General features: G+C 44.2%; 1 pseudogene; it reads right to left on the bottom strand.

The window, feature by feature from the left end:
* Positions 1-4,144: 4,144 nt before the first annotated feature.
* LOC116554379 lies at positions 4,145-7,810 on the bottom strand (annotated as a pseudogene).
* Positions 7,811-8,059: the final 249 nt, after the last annotated feature.

Here is an 8,059-nt window from a genome sequence, read left to right as displayed (position 1 = left end):
CACATCTCATTCAGTACGAAAAAAGGAAGGCAGAGAGAAATCATAGAAAAAGCATCACCAGTGCCGCACTGGACCCCTGTTAATTGCAGATTAGAAAAACTCTACCACCATCTGGATGAAGGCAAGACAATATTTGGATAAAATAAAAGGGAGCTGCCAGGAGCATGAAAAATACCTTGGCCTAGATCTGGCCAGGACACAGACATAGGGAGATGACCCCACATTTGGGGCTGATTGTCCTCAGATTGCATTTGCAATCTGATGGATAGGAGCAATAGCCAACACGTTCCTGTGACAGGGCAACTGAGGTTGCAGTTTGAGGTCTACCTATGGATTGATCAATCTAAACCCCTCACTTCGCGTGGAGACAAAGCTAGGAATAAAAACAAAATAGAAGACACTCCCTCGTGAGGAACTATAGCTCAGTGCAAATGGGATGGAGGTGATCACGGAGTGCAGTGATTCCAGGCATTCTGATCTGTCCATAGTTGGCCATAAGAAGAAAATGTAAAGAGAAAAAGATCATGTCATCACAGGCCTTACGATGTAAGAGATTAGTGCTGTGCTTCACAGACCCTAATACTCTCAGCAAATCAGAGGGCGTCTAGGAAGCAAAAGAGCATTGTCCCCCCAACTATCCCAATGGGAGGCCACAGTAGAGAAGGGTTTATTCATTGTCCCTGCCCATACATTACAGCCTGGGGCTGACCACAGACACTTTCACAACAATTTCAAAGAGTATTTAATCACCCATTGATCTTTTCGTAGTAGAGTGTTTCGTTTCTAAGTGATTGGAGCATTTCTTGTAATTCTGTTCTTGATTTTAACTGAGCTCAATTATGGTCACAAAACATAGCTTCTATGATCTCAGCTATTGCTAACCTGTAAAGGTTGGAGGGGCAAGGTTGCAGCCCTGGACCCCAGTAGTCTCATTGAATGGTCTATAGACCGCTGCATCCAGCCCCTAAATCTATGGTCGGCCCCTGGGCTGGTCACATCTGTGTCCCTGCTCCCCCTGGAACTCTCCACACAGTCAGTGCTCGGGCTGGAGCCATTCATGGTGTCCCTCCCAATGTGCACCACTCTAGTCCTCAGTGTCCAAGCCTCTTCATCTGGTTCTGCCTTGGGGCCACAGTCACCATCCCTGTCTGAAGCAGGGAATTCCCATCCCACTGAGGAATTCCTCAATGGGCCGTGTACTCCTCTCAACTGAAACACACAGGTGATTTTCTCCATCAGGCATGACTCTGAGCATTGCTTTGAATGTGCAGTTTCTCCTTGCTTGAGTCTTCACCAAAACAGGATTTCCCCATCATTGTCAAAAGTCGCCTTGGATGGTTGGTCTAAGCTATTTGGAGTCTCATCTGTTTCCCCAGTGTGGCCACCTGGGAGACCTATATCCCCCACTGAGCCAGGACACTGGGTCAGACAGTGATGAGCTTCCCAGGCGTCTTCAGGAAGTGCTGGGTATGGGCACCTTATGCCTCAAGGACCCAAGTCATACTTTCTCATCACTTTCATGCTGGTTTAGACCCTTCATGAATATTCATTTTCCTGGGCAATTTCAGAAGCTCTTAGGTCTGTCCCCTTTCCTTGGGTCATGTCCTCTGTCAATTACATGGCTCTAAATGCTCTGTCACAGACTCGGCCACCAGAGCAAACCTGCTTTTTGTTTGCTCCCCATGTAGCATGGGAATCCTGGAGCAGCCCCTTCCATTGAAGCCTGTTTCCTCTCTAGAATGTATCTGGCCATGGCCTTCACTCAACAGATTCGCAGGGGTTTTTTTCTTTCTTTTCCTTTTTTTTTTTTTTTTTTTTTTTGACTTTCCTACATCAGTTTTATTTAAAACACAAACAAATATTTCTCTTTCTGTAAGAGCAAATGGCTCAAATAATGCAAAACACAAAACATTGACTAATACAAGTGCCTTAAATGTGAAACAAAATTATTTTTTTTAAAAAGCGAAAGAGTAAAGAATATATAGAAAAGGGACCTGGAGTCTGTAAGCTGATTCCAAAAATGAAATAAGCAGAAAATCTGTGGTGAAACCTGAACATTCTACACCTGCCTTGGAGAAGGGGTATCATACAGCATTCAGTCAGCTGAAGATGGATTGGTAGAAGTGTGTCTATACATAAACTTCAAGTCATTTTTGCTTGTGCAGAATTATCCAGATCTTCCCAAGACTGAGTGGACGGTCCTGTGGCTTTCTTCCTTTTTTCATATTCCCAGCAAGGCTACGTGAAGTTCAGCTCCTGATGAGCCACTTACAACAGCAGTTTCTTAGGCGCCGACATGACAGGTGGGTCAAATTTCTCTGTGAGAAACCAAACTGGCCACCCACAGCAAAGGATCAAAATGGACAAGTCCTTCCTTCCTTCTCCTTCTGATTATATACAACATATCTCCTTTCAAGACTGTTATTCCCATCTTATTCCTTCACAGATCTAAACCTTCAGGTGATATGAAAGAAACCAACATCAAGGAAAGAAAACTCAGCTGAGAAATGAAGAAAACTGGCAGGTATACAATATACTCCCACAGCATCTCAATATCCCTGGTGCGGTACAATTCTGTGTACTGATGCAGCCCAAAGATAAATATTAGCAGCTTAAATAAGCCCATTTTTCCCTCAGGTGGTTAAAGGCCACCAAATAAAGACTGGGCAACCGGGGTTTGTTGGGAGAGTTAGAAATAGAGAATTAACCAAATTTTGTCCCTGTGATAATTCAGTGCCACTAAGGAGGGAAGTACCGAAGAATAAGAAAAGGGACAATTTTCATACTAAAAAAGAATTCCTCTAATCATGTCACCATGGCATATAATGAATCCAAGGAATCCCAGAAATAGAAAATTAGTTTCGGCTGGGCATGGTGGCTCACACCTGTAATCCCAGCACTTTGGGAGGCCAAGGCAGGCTGTTCGCCTGAGGTCGGGAGTTCAAGACCAGACTGACCAACATGGGGAAACCCCATCTCTACTAAAAATACAAAATTAGCTGGGCGCAGAGGCACATGCCTGTAATCCCAGCTACTCTGGAGGCTGAGGCAGGAGAGTAGCTTGAACCTGGGAAGTAGAGGTTGTGGCGAGCCAAGATTGCGCCATTGCACTCGCAAAACTCCATCTCAAAACAAACACTAGTTTCAGGGGAGCCCTGAGGCACTTTAAAGTCTTTTTAAAAATTGCAGTAATAATAAATTAGACATTGCTCTTCAGAGACTAGCAGAGCGGCAGAAGCATCAAAATCAGGTCCAAAGAGTTATGCCCACATGACAGGCTTTCTGAGTTGCTCAGCCCTCTTTAAAGCTTAGTTGAATCTCCAAATACCTTTAAAAAGACATACAATTTAACATGGACTGAGTGGGTATTTTTGTTTAGTGGTAGCATAAAATTTGGTCCTTAATGGCAGCACCCGGCATCATCCATTTCAAACTCAGGTAACATTAAGTACATCAAGACAATACATAAAGAATACCATGAAGGAGAAAAAAGCCAAAACTGACAAACACCTTAAGGAGTCTTCAAATTCACTTGCACCCTTTCACGTGGGTCTCCCTCGCAGTCCCTTCTTGGTGGAGAGAAGGGTATGACATAACTGTTTTCTCAAAAGATGATAAACAATGGCATCAAATGGACAAAATGATTATAAAGTAACTTTAAAAATCTGACCCCAAGGAAACCATGACACACACAGATAATTCAGAGGTATACTTCTGATTTGGGGCAAATTCTAGACTAAAGAAATGACCGTCTCAGGTAGATGTTATAAAAGACAAAACTTGGCCAGGCGCGGTGGCTCACGCCTGTAATCCCAGAACTTTGGGAGGCTGAGGCAGGCGGATCACCAGGTCAGGAGTTCAGCCTGGCCAATATGGTGAAACACCGTCTCTACTAAAAATACAAAAATTAGCCAGGCATGTTGGCACACACCTGTGGTCCCAGCGAGTTGGGAAGCTGAGGCAGGAGAATCACTTGAACCTGGGAGGCGGAGGTTGCAGTGAGCCAAGATTGTGCCATTGTACTCCAGCCTGGGAGACAGAGGGAGATTCTGTCTCAAATTTAAAAAAAAAAAAAAAAAAAGGAAGAAGAAGAAAAGAAAGGGTAAGATAAAGCTCAATTTTTGTTGGAGTTATTTGAATTTTTAAGTGTCCTCACTACCACCTTCAGCTATCAATCATTTCTGATAGCTCAAGCAGAAAGTCATCTTCATCCTTCCCAGAACCCAGGTCAATCTCAGCTTCCAATTTGCCTCCTGAAATCTACTATATTAGTTTCTCAAAATCATCCTCAACAGAGAGTGGCGGCTTTCCTGTTGAGGTAGAGCTGAGTTGGCAAGTTTTTGTGCTCATTTGGGATGAGGAAGGGCCAGACCTCTCCGGGGTGAGGGATCTGAAGAGGACTGGGTTGGAGGCAGCACAAGACTGTCTCTGATTTTCTGCATCAGGCAGAGTGACTCTTTTGTCCTCAGAGATGAGTGGGACAACAGCCACAGCTGCTTTTTTGGCTGAGGTTTCCTGTAGGACACTGCTAGAGCTGAGTGGCTTCACAGTGGCAGTGACAGCAGGGTGCATCTCCTCTGCCTTACATTTTGGGCCAATTTGGGGGATAACACAACTTGAACCACAGATGGCTTCACATTCACTTTGGGGTTAGCTTTACCTCCTTTTTCCAAGGTCTGTGCTGCACATTTCACATTCAACAGTGAGTCTTCAATCTCTGAGGTTTCTACCTTCACCTTCTGGGATGACTTTGTGGGAAGCCACTTGGTCAGGTGCTGTGCAATTCCTGGTACAGCAGTGAGCACTACTTTCTCTGCCACTTGTAGCAAGTGTCAGATGTAGCAAGAGGCTACATCTCCCCAAAGAGGTGTCAAGACTGATTTTTCCCTCTCCTGCTGTTTCTGCATCTGCTTCTCTCTCATCTTTCTGACTTAAATTTAGTGATGTCAACTCCTGTGGTCTCACCTGAAGCCTCATTAGCTTCTGTTCTAATACTGCTCTGAGAATCAACTTCATTTCCTTCCTAAAGTTTCCTCTCTTCTTTCATCCCTGTCATTTTGGTGATTGGCAGCAGCCGCCTTGCCCCCTGGAGTGGCCTCATGTTGAGATGGGGAGTTGGTGCTGCTCTCAGAGCTCTGCTGCACCCTCAGTGCCTTCTCCAGTTTAATTTCCTCCAGGATCTTGATGTGAACCTCCTGCCTAGACTTTGTTTCACCTGCAGGCTCCTCTGATTGCCCTTTGCTGGCAACAATGGGCAGCAGAACTACTATTCTTTAATTTCACTGTCAGTCTTTAGCTTGATGCAAGTTGCATCCTCTTTGCTTTTTTGTCTCTCTGCTTCCTGCTGCTGATGGGTTTTTGTTTTTTTTTTTCAGCCTGGACCTCAGAGAAGGTTTTGATATGAATAATGGAGGAGCTTCTTGTTCCTAAAGTAGAATCATCAGTTTTTAAAAGTCCTTCTGACTTGAGTTTAGTTTGCAATTCTCCATGTGTCTGACTGGCTTTTTCAAGAATTTCTTCTAATGTCTTCACTTGGCTTTCACCAACTTTATTAACCTTCTCTGTTGCCTATTCATTATTTGGACCAGCTGACATGCCTAATCGCTCCTTCAGAGACTTGGAAACTTAAGCTCTCTTTGGTGTTTTGTCAATGTTAGTTTCCGGAGCTTAACTTTCTTCCCCCCAGCCTCTGTACCAGGCTACACTTTAATGAAGCATCACTGTCACCGCCTGCTGAAAATTTTCATTTCCCCAGTCTCTGAGTAAGAATCAGTCCAACTAAAGGTTCTTTTCCTTGTTTGCTGGAGAGAGTTACTGTCCTCACCAGAGTCCTGACATTTTCTTTTCCAGGACCTAGAATGGGCTCAGGGTAGAGTAAAAGACTGGAAACTCCTGAAGATCCCTCACCTGCCTTCTTAGATTTTTCCTTCATTTTCTTTGACTTAATTTCCTCCAGAGTCTATATTCCAAAATTTAAACATTCACTTTGCTTTAAACTGACCACAGGTTTATGGGCAGAAGTCACTTGTAATCCACTGTGAACTTCAGAAGATGGTTGCGGGGTAGGTGTTTTGGTTTCATCACCTTCCTCAGAAAACTGATCATCATCATCTTCATCATCATCTGCAGCATTAATTACAACTGGTGGATGTGTGGCGCTAGGAACATTTTTGGAACTTTCTACTGTCATATGTAAAATTTTTGGTACCACAAAAGAAGTAACACTCAAATATAAATTTCCTCAGCAAGGCAATTTACTTCTAGAGAAGGGTGCAGCTAACAGATGGAACAATGGCGAGCACACACCTCGACAAGGGAGGGAAAGAGGTACTTATTCCTGACAGAGGTCGCCCCTACTGCTATGACATTCCCCTATCGGCTAGGTTAGACCACACAGTCTAGACTAATCCCAATTGGCTGTTTTTTTTTCCCCCATTTATTTATTTTATTGCATTTTAGGTTTTGGGGTACATGTGAAGAACATGCAAAATTGTTGCATAGGAACACACGTGGCAGTGTGATTTGCTGCCTTCCTCCCCATCACCTACATCTGGCATTTCTCCCCTTGCTATCTCTCCCCAGCTTCCCACCCCCCACCGTCCCTCCCCTATTTCCCCCCAACTGACCCCAGTGTGTAGTGCTCCCCTCCCTGTGTCCATGTGTTCTCATTGTTCAACACCTGCCTATGAGTGAGAACATGTGGTGTTTGATCTTCTGCTCCTGTGTCAGATTGCTGAGAATGATGACTTGCAGGTTCATCCATGTCCCTAGAAAGGACCCAAACTCATCGTTTTTGATGGCTGCATAATATTCCATGGTGTATATGTGCCACATTTTCCCTGTCCAGTCTACCATCGATGGGCATTTGTGTTGGTTCCAGGTCTTTGCTATTGTAAACAGTGCTGCAATGAACATTCGTGTGCACGTGTCCTTATAGTAGAACGATTTGTAATCTTTTGGATATATACCCAGTAATGGGATTGCTGGGTCAAATGGAATTTCTATTTCTAGGTCCTTGAGGAATCGCCACACTGTCTTCCACAATGGTTGAACTAATTTACACTCCCACCAACAGAGTACGAGCCGGAGTGGTAGGGTCGGTAGTTTGGCAGGAAGGACGATTACAGGCAGGTGACAGCAGGTAGCCAGGGGTGACCTAGATCAAAGCAGGTGACTGGGGCAGGTGACCAGGATGAGTCAGGACGGAGCAGGGGACCAGGGGAACAGATCGGAACTACTGATTAGAACAGGTGGAAAAGCTTGCTTACTGAAACTACGAGGAAGTTAAACTTTAAAATGGAGGTCAAAGAACTGAACACACTGACATACTGATTCTCTGAAGAGAAACTTGGAGTTCACTCTGCCTAACACTGCTTTCATAACACTCTGCAGCTGAGGGGAAGGGTTGCACTGGACAGACAATTTGTTCTGCTGAACTGAAAGTTGGCTAGCCTCCACTTCCTCTTGTGGTGACTAAGCCACAGTGGGCAACACAGTTTTGCTTGGAGGTAGGAAAAGGCCATCAACATATTGTCCTCTATTGTGATGGAAAGTGCAGTTTAATTTTTGACATCCTGTTGGCTGCTTTTCCCAAAAACAAGGAATTTCACTGCCTTTTTTTAAAATCAATCTCCATGTGCCGAAACCTGCACATCTGTCATAAACAGCGCCATTCTTGCCATAATGTGCAGTTTCATTTCCTAGTGCAGCTTCACAGTGGCGGAATGGGCAGCTGTCACCTTTGGTACATGTAGAACAGAAAAAAGAAATAGCAGTCTTCTCCTTGATTAGGCATGCTGGGTAGATTCTTAGATCAGAAGTGGCTTCTTGAAACAAGCCACTGTTTCAAAGCAAGGACCAGGCTCCAGGTCCTCGTGAAATGGGTTTAATCTTTCAAATGACAACTCAGTCACAGAAATTGTCTTTAAATTATCATCATTAGCTGGTTGCTCTCAACAGAAATGCCTGCATCTTCATTGAGTTCCAACCTATTACGTACTTAATACTAGTCAATTTTACGGGAATTTTTGGGGCAGGGATTATGCCCAAATCAGAGAAG

Source organism: Sapajus apella, unplaced genomic scaffold (genome assembly GCF_009761245.1).
Source record: "Sapajus apella isolate SASKATOON/1434 unplaced genomic scaffold, GSC_monkey_1.0 scaffold14, whole genome shotgun sequence".
In the NCBI taxonomy this organism is placed as follows: domain Eukaryota; kingdom Metazoa; phylum Chordata; class Mammalia; order Primates; family Cebidae; genus Sapajus; species Sapajus apella.
This window is presented reverse-complemented; position numbering and strand designations above follow the sequence as displayed.